The sequence below is a fragment of the Aquarana catesbeiana genome, linkage group LG09 (genome assembly GCF_042186555.1).
Source record: "Aquarana catesbeiana isolate 2022-GZ linkage group LG09, ASM4218655v1, whole genome shotgun sequence".
Lineage (NCBI taxonomy): Eukaryota > Metazoa > Chordata > Amphibia > Anura > Ranidae > Aquarana > Aquarana catesbeiana.
This window is the reverse complement of record NC_133332.1, coordinates 160,251,822-160,260,746: the sequence shown is the minus strand read 5'-3', so window position 1 is coordinate 160,260,746 and position 8,925 is coordinate 160,251,822. Positions and strand designations below refer to the sequence as shown.

The window sequence follows — 8,925 nt, the reverse complement described above, 5'->3', positions numbered from 1 at the left end:
AGGGAAGTTGGCTCTTTTGAAATTCAGTGTCTTTGTATCCCCCTTATGTTTCCTATTTGTGTGATTTATACTGAAGCCAATTGACCTGTGATCGCTGTTACCTAAATTGCCCCATATTTCCACATCCGTGATCAGGTCTGTATTGTTGGTAATCAGTAGATCCAGTAACACTTTATTTCTACTTGGTGCGTCTACCATCTGACCCATAAAATTGTCCTGCAAGACATTTAGGAACTGGCGAGCCTTAGATGAATGCGCGGTTCGCTCCGCCCAATCTATGTCTGGATAGTTAAAATCCCTCATTATGATAACACTTCCCATCCTTGCTGCTAATCCAAATTGTGATAGGAGATCTGTCTCCCCTTCCTCCCTCAGGTTAGGAGGCCTATAGCATACTCCCAGTATTATTTTCCCCTTAGCTTCATCCCTTTGGAGCTCCACCCATAAGGATTCCACCTCCTTCCTCGACTGAGAAGTTGGCCCAGTCCTCCAGGAACCCAAACCCCTCCTTACTACACCAGCTCTTCAGCCACTTGTTTACTTCCCTAACATCCCCTCTGCCTTTCTGGTGTGGCTCAAGGTACCGGTAGTATTCCTGAGAATACTAACTTGAAGGTCCTTTTCCTCAATTTAGCTCCTAAGTCCCTTAAATCGTTCTTTAGGACACTCCATCTGCCTCTGACTTTGTCATTGGTGCTAACGTGCACGAGGGATCTCCTCCTCTACAGATTTTGTTTGTCACTACCTGTTCTAAGCTGACAGGAGTAGTGATGCTGCTGTCACTACTCCTGTCAGCTTGTAGCATTTGTAGCATCAGGAACTCTCCTTGGTGCATGATACGAGCACCCAGGGCAGCCACCCCTCCTGCCCAACGCTTGTCCTGGCTTTGCATGCACTACTTCTTCTGCAATCCAGTGTGATTTTAGCACAATCAAATGCATGGGCTGAAATTTTCACTGCACTGAATCGCACAGGAACACAGACTGCATTCCTATGCCATTCAGGGGTGAACTGGCTCATAGTGTCCCCACTGCAAGATTTCGCCAATATTACTGTTCTATAACTGTTCTGGGGACAACCCATTGCAAGATTTCCCCTCTATGATTGTTTTGGGGACTTTCAATGAGAGTGGTAAACATGACTAATAGAGAGGGTGGGTGTTCCTAAGGGTTACACAGACGGCAATAAAAACCTGACAGGTTACTTATACTTTAAAGTATAACTAAAGGTATAACGTTTTACTTATTTTTACTTACTTTTTTATTAGTTTCACATATAATGGAAGGATTGGAAAACCTAGTTGAGTTTTTATTGTGGTCTGTCGACGCATTAGGGAGATCCATCCTCCCTTTTTGTCCTGTTGACACTTATCGCCAAAAGCGAAAGAAAAATCCCACATTTTGGTTTGTCACTAGAATAGGAACTGGGGTGGAAATGTTTTCATGGGGACAACAATTCTGGTATTGAAACTACCAGGGATTTCCTTTTCTTTTGAAGGGTTTCCTCTCACTTCCTCCTGTTGCTGTAGTACTCAGATGGCAAAAAACAACAACAAAAAAGACAAAAAACTGACAGGGGTTATAACCCTTCCTTACTCTATTCAAAATAAAAAAAAATAAAAGTTTTTTTACCTTTATGCATTCAATGCATGAAGGTAAAAAACCTTCTGTGTGCAGCAGCCCCCCAATCAGGGCTGGACTTATCATTGGGCTTGACTGGGCTCAAGCCCATGGGCCCTGCCTAATAGGGGGCCCCGCGGGCAGGGCCGGATCCATGGCAAACTCCCGCCCGCTAGCCACCCCCTTTCGCCGGCACCGCTGCTTATTATTTAACGGGGACTGATCGGGCTTGTGTACTCTCACTTCCTGGTAGCGGTGGAACGCAAGATAGGGCCTCCCATGTCTTGCATCATTTCCGGCTGATTACATCACGTCCGCCCTATTGTGCATTCCACCGCTACCAGGAAGTGAGAGTACACAGGCCTGATCGGTCCCCGTTAAATAATAAGCAGCGGTGCCGGCGAAAGGGGCTGGCTAGCGGGCGGGAGTTTGCCATGGATCCGGCCCTGCCCGCGGGGCCCCCTATTAGGCAGCGGTGCCGACAAAACGGGCTGGCTATCAGGCGGGAGTTTTCGGCCCCCCGAATGTTAGAAATCATGGGGCCCCCGTACACCCTACCTGATGGGGCCCCCTTCGACCCGGTGGCAGGTGACATGGCAAGTGACACCCTGCATCTGCTGGCAAGTGACACCCTGCATCCGCTGACAAGTGATGTGGCAAGTGACACCCTGCATCCACTGGCAAATGAAACCCTGCATCCACTGGCAAGTGACACCCTGCATCCGCTGACAAGTGACGTGGCAAGTGACACCCTGCATCCGCTGACAAGTGACGTGGCAAGTGACACCCTGCATCACCTGACAAGTGACACCCTGCATCCACTGACAAGTGACGTGGCAAGTGACACCCTGCATCCACTGACAAGTGACGTGGCAAGTGACACCCTGCATCACCTGACAAGTGACACCCTGCATCCACTGACAAGTGACGTGGCAAGTGGAACCCTGCATCCGCTGACAAGTGACGTGGCAAGTGACTCCCTGCACCTGCTGCCAAGTGACGTGACAAGTGACACCCTGCATCCGCTGACAAGTGACGTCCCAAGTGACACCCTGCATCCGCTGACAAGAGACGTGGTAAGTTACATCCTGCATCCGCTGACAAGTGACGTGCCGAGTGACACCCTGCATCCGCTGACAAGTGACGTGGCAAGTGACACCCTGCATCCGCTGACAAGTGACGTGACAAGTGACACCCTGTATCCGCTGACAAGTGACGTGGCAAGTGACATCCTGCATCCGCTGACAAGTGACAATCCGCATCTGAAGGCAGGTGACGTTGGCAAGTGACACGCTCAGGCTCCGACTGATTCTGCTTATGATGAGTTGAACTATTTTATTATATATAACAATGTAATAATAGAAATATTGCACTTCAATCGGCGGCACTGCGTCGATTTAACTGACAATTGCGCAGTTGTGTGATGCTGTACCCAAACACTCGGCTACTCTCGGCTCCGCTCGGGACTGCGAGAGGACCCGAGAGCCGCCGAGATACAGGACTCTGTATCTCAGCGGCGCCATTTTTAAACTTCAAGACTGCAATGACAAGGCTGCAAATGACACTGGGGCAAGGCTGCAAATGACAAGGCTGCAATGACACTGGACAAGGCTACAGGTGGATGGACAAGGCTGCAGATGGATGCTGTGCAAGGCTGCATTGATAGGCATTTAAATGTAAGTTTTTTCCTTAAACTTCCCTCCTAAAAGTTTTTTTCCTTAAAATTTCCTCCTAAATTTGGGGTGCGTGTTATACGCCGGCGCGTGTTATACGCCGATAAATACAGTAATGTATAGAAGGTAGGGCCCGAAAGTGACTCAAGCCCAGGAGCCCCCACCACCCTAAGTCCTGCCCTGCCCCAATACTTACCTGAGCCCCTTAAAAATCCAGCAATATGCACAAGTGCCTCAGCTGTCCAGGGATGCTTCCTCCTCATTGGCTGAGACATCAGTGGGCTGTCTATCACAGCCAGTGAGCCAGTGAGGAGAGAGACACGGCTCTGTGTGTGAATGGACACGCAAAGCAGCAGCTCAGGAGCGAGCCTGCTTGGACGCTACCATAGCAAACTGTTTTCTCTGGGGGCCCATGGCAGGAGGGAGGGGCCAGAAGCAATGGCCGGGGACCCAAGAAGAGGAAGATCGGAGCTGCTCTGTGCAAAACCACTATACAGAGCAGGCAAGTATAACATGTTTGTTTTTTAAATGGCCTCTAATATCGCTTTAAAGAAAGTCTTTGTAAGAGCTCCACTCCAGAGGCCCGTATCCTCCATCTTTCCTCCATTCCAGCATTGCAGCCCCATCAGTCTCTTCAGAAATCAGCATCTTCTGGAAGCGTCTGACACCAGTGTCTCCATGCTGTGCACTGTTGTTTCATCTTCTGACCTCTATGTCATTGCAACCACATTACTACCTGCCTGGAGTTTGCGTGTTCTCCATGTGCCTGCATGGGTTTCAAAAAATGTAAGCTGTCAGTATTTTAGACTAAGCAGCCAACTTTTCCAGGGACCCAGGGGGTGGGGTGGGTGGGGGGGTGCGGGTACACCGCGTCTCTCTCTCTTTGGTGGTGCGCTACAGCATGGCTCTCTCTGGTGGTGCAGATACAGTGTGCCTCTCGCTCTCTGGTGGTGGAGTACAGCGTGGCTCTCTCTGGTGGTGTGGGTACAGCGTGGCTCTCTCTGGTGGTGTGGGTACAGCGTGGCTCTATCTGGTCTTGTGGGTACAGCGTGGCTCTCTCTGGTGGTGTGGGTACAGCTTGGCTCTCTCTGGTGGTGTGGGTACAGCGTGGCTCTCTCTGGTGGTGTGGGTACAGCGTGGCTCTCTCTGGTGGTGTGGGTACAGCGTGTCTCTCCCTCTCTGGTGGTGCAGGTACAGCATGTCTCTCTCTAGTGGTGCGGTACAGTGTGGCTCTCTCTGGTGGTGTGGGTACAGCGTGGCTCTCTTTGGTGGTGTGGGTACAGCGTGGCTCTCTTTGGTGGTGTGGGTACAGTGCGGCTCTCGTGTCTCTCTCTGGTGGTGCAGGTACAGCATGGCTCTCTCTAGTGGTGTGGGTACAGCGTGGCTCTCTTTGGTGGTGCAGGTACAGTGTGGCTCTATCTGGTGGCGCTGGGGCTATTAGTTCCCGCAGCACAGTCCTCTCTTTCTTTTTCCATGTCTCCTGTAGTAGCTGCTGCAGTGTAGCACTCCACAGCTTGTTTCTGGGTTTTCTCAGTCCCCTGTGTCCTGTAGGGACACAGGGGTCAGAGAATGAAAGCACAGGGATGACACAGGTATCCGACACTCCTGGAAGTGTGTAAAGCTAAAATGACTGTGACCTCATGCCTCTGTGCCCTTCTCCTCTGGCTGCCACCACTTTTCTCCAAGTTCCTACCTTTGTTTCCTCATCCCCCCCCAATATTCTTCTCTGCCCTCTACACATGACAGTGACAGCAAAATCCCCTTCAGAAGCCCTGTGTCCTGTCAGCCGCCTGCTTGTATAGGGGGGAGAGGAGGGTGCTAAATAGGGGGCTTTTCTTACATACCTCCATTATTTCCTGGCTAGTAGTAGAAGTAGTTCATTAGAAGTAGTTCATTAGTAGTAGAAGTAGTTCATTAGTAGTAGTAGTTCATTAGAATTTTTGCATTTTTAAACATCAGAATAAATGTACAGGAAGGATGGCTTTGGACTCTGGAAGATGCAAGCTTTAACCTCAACTGAAATCAGAGCATTTTAAGGCCGTTGCTTACAAAGGGTTAAATCTCATGCTCACAAGCGATTAAAATCTGACGTGTAGCTGAGCTCTTCCCTAGCTGCATGGAGTCATGGGCGGTGACTGGGGCTGGAGGGCTTTATTGGGCTGGAGAGGAAACTCTGGATGGAGTTAAAGCACGTCAGCTGAAGGAGGCAGGAAGGAGAGGAGAGCGGAGGGGTAAGTGAGCATCCTTCTGTCTGGGGGGATTACATGATCAGCAGAGATCTCACACTCATTAACCTCTATAATGAGTCTGTTCTGATCACATCCACTCTGCAATCACACACACAGGGTGGGAGCAACACAACCACACACTGACTTAGATTTGTTCAAACATGCTGCACTCTGGAAGTTTTACAACTTTTCTATAGAGCCAACATATTCCATAGCGTATTGCAGCAAGATGGTGATCTGAAAGAAATGAATGACATTTGTCACCAATGACACTAAGTTGTGATCTGCTTTCTTCCACTTCCAAAAGAGATCCTCTCCTCTGCTTAGGATCCGGCTAAACTCCCTTTACAAATCATGGATCTACATTGCTTTTCCTTGCTGTGGATATGAAATCAGAGGTTTTATTTTTTTGTTTTTTTATAATAGTATTCAATTTACAGCATTCAGTTACACTTTTTTTTTTTCTCATATACAACAAAAACACATTACAACATAAAACATTACCATCAAATACCCTATATAACCCCCTCCAAAAAAACAACGTTCAGTTACTTATATTTCATCTGTATTTAGTTTTAGGGCTCATTTTACATCAGATGCAGTTAGGTGCATTTTTAAAAGCAGCATGAATTTGTATGCAAGAAAAAATGTTTGATTTATTTATTTTTTTGCAATGAGTATAGTTTACACCACTGCAGTGCTTTCACATGTGTTTAAAAAAAAAAAAAAATGCAACTTAGTAAGCAAAAATGGAAATAACTGGAAAAATGCACTGCAAATGCGCATGCAGAAATGCACAGTGAATGCAGAGATTGTGGTGTACATGAGCTGTTATTTCTGACGTTTTTAGCTTACTGTTTAACTTGGTACTGTAACAGTAACTTTTTTGGGGTGTGTGGTGGGGTGTGTTTTTTTTTTTTTTTTGTAACTGTCAATGTTTACAGCATTCAGTTAAATATTTTGTTCATATGTCTTAGTTTTTATTCCTGGTTATATTTTAGTTTTACTGTATTTTGTTTTATAACTTTAGTATGGTAACTGTGTTTATGTATATAGTATTCAGTTACACATTTTTCATATGTATTTGTTTTTATTCCTGATTTTTGTTTTAGCTTAACTTTTTCTCAAGTGTGTGTGTGTGTGTGTGTGTGTGTGTGTGTGTGTGTGTGTGTGGTAAATGCTGGGAAGGCTAGACCGCTTTACGCTTATCTTTGTTTATACTGCATTACAAACCATGTTTATGAATAAGCGTGTAACTTTATGTGCATTGAGTCCCAAGGGTGTCACTTTCTTTGTTATCCTTACATGTATTAACACATTTTGGGGACTTGAAGGAGAAAATTGAGTACTGTCCGTGATACTTTTTTTATTTGCACTAACATACAATAACGAAGGGAAATGCCTAGGGTGAAGTTACTGGGAAGTCAGACTGTTAAACTGAGGGCCATTTTTACCAGTGAGACCACACAGGTTGATTTGCTGTAACCGCTGGAGCAGAACATCCGTAGCTTTATGGCACTTCATGCTATTCAGGTTTTGGTGGTACAGTTGTAGAAATAAGTACTCTTTTGGGCATGGGGTGTTTTTTGTGTTTTTTTTTTTTTTTTTTTTTTTTTTTTTTTTTCTCTCCACTGGGGTAGACTCAATAAACAAACATACTCGTCCAGCGTTGCTCTGAGCTGACAATCAGAGGCATCTCTGATCTCTGACATCTTCTCTGACCTCCATCAGGAGTTGGCTGTCTCTTGCTGGCTCAAGCAGTTGGGCCCCCAAAAATGCACCACCAGGTCCACTCTTCAGCTGCTGTTGAGGCATATGCCTCTTGAGATATGTGGCTGCATATCCTAGGAGGCACCAGGAGCAGGCTACGTCACATTTTTGCTTGGGCAAGAATGGTGGTGCGGGGGTGAGTTGGAGCAGGAAAAACAAAAAAAGTAAATCGAAAAAAGGGGGCTTTGTCCACATCAGTGCGTCCCACATTCTGTGGGTAGGACAGCCCATTAATTTTCAATGGGCTGCCCTACCCACAGAAATGTTGGGGGGGGGGGGGGGGGGGGAGAGACCCTGACCCTTTATAAAAATTGCACAGCATGGAATCGCATGGTGCTGCAGCTGCCTCCGCTCTGCAGTGAGCAGAGATGGACCTGTCATCTGCCTGCTCAGCCGGGATCAGCAGAGTGATTCCCCTGCTGAGCAAATGTTGTCCATCAGGCAGGTGGGCCCGTGTGAAAGGGGCCTTAGGGGAGCATTCTTCCCATTGACTACCGATCTCTAAAGCATTTTTCACACTGACCACCATGCTAATGTATCTTGAGCTGTAGATTTAGTAATTATTGGCAGAGGTTCCCTGGCAGTGGCGGCCCGTGCATTGTGGGTGCACGGGCGCTGCCCTCCCTATACATGTGCACGGCCCCTTTCAGGACGCCAGAGGCTCAAATAGGGTGGGCTCAGCAAATTAATTTTTGCTATTTTCACGCTAACGTTCCTTTCAGCCAATCAGCAGGCAGGTCAGTGGGCCTCTCTCCCGATTGGCCGAAGCATTAGGTGATCCTATTGGATGCCTAACGCTTTGGCAGAGGAAGCCTGAGGAGCTGAGCGGACACAGGATCCGCAGCCGCCGCTTCCCGCCACTACAGAAGAGGAGGAGAGCCCTGTCACTCCAGGAGAGGAGCAGAGCCCCGCCACATGAGCGGCAAGTGCCGCTGGACCAGCCGCGGGGGTTTAGTGAAGTGATAGCCGGGGGATGCGCCTGGCTGCGTATGATGGGCACAGTGAGGCTGCAATTGATTGGGGGGGGGGGGTCAGTATTTTTCCGTTTGTGCCCCCCAAAAAAATTTGAGCACCAGCCGCCACTGTTCCCTGGGAAATGAAAAATTCTTCCAAAAGTTCCTCCATGATAAAAAGGTTGAGATGAACTGATGTAAATGCTAGGTGAAATCTGCCCCTTGATAGTGATTCTTTTAAAGCCCCCCATACACACTATTAGATTTTCTGCAGATTTTTTCAGATTTGACAAAACCATATAATATGAGGTCAAACCTTTTAAAGCGTTTCAATTTGTATGCAATCAGTAAGGCCCTTGCACTACATGGTTTTGGTAAATCTGAAGACAAAAATCTGCAGAAAATCTAATAGTGTGTATGGGGTTTGAGGCAGTGTTTCTCAACTCCAGTCCTCAAGGTACCCCAACAGGTCATGTTTTCAGGATTTTCCTCAGATGAAACCACTGTGGTATTTACTGAGGCTCGGTTCACACTGGGGCGACTTGGGATCCGACTTGTACGCCCTCAAGTCGCCCCAAGTCGCCCCAGAAATAGTTTTGATGGGAGTTAACGCTAGTGTCTTAATAGACACTACTGAAGTCGCTCCGACTTCAGAGCGTACTCCCTGTATTACTTTGATCCG

General features: G+C 47.5%; 1 protein-coding gene across 1 annotated transcript in view; it reads left to right on the top strand.

The window, feature by feature from the left end:
- Window positions 1-5,378: 5,378 nt before the first annotated feature.
- The window catches only part of KIAA1210 (KIAA1210 ortholog), a 292,927-nt gene continuing 289,380 nt past the window's right edge, over window positions 5,379-8,925 (top strand). The window contains exon 1 of the mRNA XM_073599308.1: window positions 5,379-5,523. The gene's annotated coding sequence lies outside the window, so the exon portion shown is untranslated. The remainder of the gene's footprint in view (window positions 5,524-8,925) is intronic.